Raw genomic sequence first — 1,232 nt, forward strand, 5'->3', positions numbered from 1 at the left:
CCAAAATTAACACCATACTGACTTGGAAATATATCGCTGTTCCTTCATCATCGCTAGGTCAAAATCCTGGAACTCCCTCCCTAACAGCACTGTGGGAGTACCTTCACCACATGGACAGCAGCCGTTCAAGAAGGCGGCTCACCACAACCTTCTCAAGGGCAATTAGGGATAGGCAATAAATGCTGGCCTTGCCAGCAACGCCCAGATCCCATGAACGAATAAAAAAAAACTAATAGAGGTCTTTAAAATTATAAAGGAGTTTCATAGGCAGACGAGAGAAGATGTTGCCATTTGTGGGGGAGTCCAAAACTAAGAGTCATAAATATATAAGATAGCCACTAATAAATCCAGTAAGAAATTTAGGAGAAACCTCTTTACCTAGGGAGTGGTGAGAATGTGGAACAATCTGCCCCATGGAGTAGTTGAGGTGAATAGCATGGATGCATTTAAGGGGAAGTTAGATAAGTACATGAGAGAGCAATCTCGGCCTTTTGGCTAAGATCATGCGTAACTGACCTGACAGGGGAGTAACCATGACCAGAAAGTGGTTCTCCCTGGATCAGGAAGGTGGTTCTCCTATGCTTTTTGGAAATAGGAGGTGGGTGGGGGAGGTTTGACCCATCTACCTCCATGGAGGTGGGTGGGGGGGCTTGACCCAGCCACCTCCATGGCACGAACCTGGTATTGTAGTACTTCCAGGAACGGTGCTTTGGCTCTAGGCCTTTTGGCTAAGAGCAAAAACATTGGCGCAGAGTGATTCTTGAATGGGCCCAGGGTGACCTTTGCCGTTTATGATCTGACAAAGAATTGGAAAGATTGGCAACGAATAAAACATTTTTAAAAAAGTACATGAGAGAGCAAGGGATAGAAGGATATGCTGATAGGTGAGATAAAGAAGGGTGGGATGAGGCTCGTATGAAGCATAAACATCGGCATTGACCAGTTGGGCCGAATGGCATGTTTCTGTGCTGTACATTTTATGTAATTTATTTCCACAGTTGCACGGAAAAGTACTAAGACATTGATTGTACAATACTGACAAACAATAGTAATAGAATCCATGTCAAATTTTGTTTGATAGCGCACTTGTAATGTGCTTTGGAACTATAATAAAGGCGCTGTATAAATGCAAGTTGTTGCTGTTGTGGAATCAACACTCAAGGGGTTAAATGCTAGTCTCTAGATTGTACTCTTACACAATTTGTTACACAATATGGCTCTTGGATGAAACA

At 43.2% G+C, this 1,232-nt stretch overlaps 1 pseudogene; it reads left to right on the plus strand.

Moving 5' to 3' along the window:
- Positions 1-474: 474 nt before the first annotated feature.
- On the plus strand, positions 475-715 carry LOC139279916 (U2 spliceosomal RNA; annotated as a pseudogene).
- Positions 716-1,232: the final 517 nt, after the last annotated feature.

The sequence above is a fragment of the Pristiophorus japonicus genome, chromosome 1 (assembly GCF_044704955.1).
Source record: "Pristiophorus japonicus isolate sPriJap1 chromosome 1, sPriJap1.hap1, whole genome shotgun sequence".
In the NCBI taxonomy this organism is placed as follows: Eukaryota; Metazoa; Chordata; class Chondrichthyes; family Pristiophoridae; genus Pristiophorus; species Pristiophorus japonicus.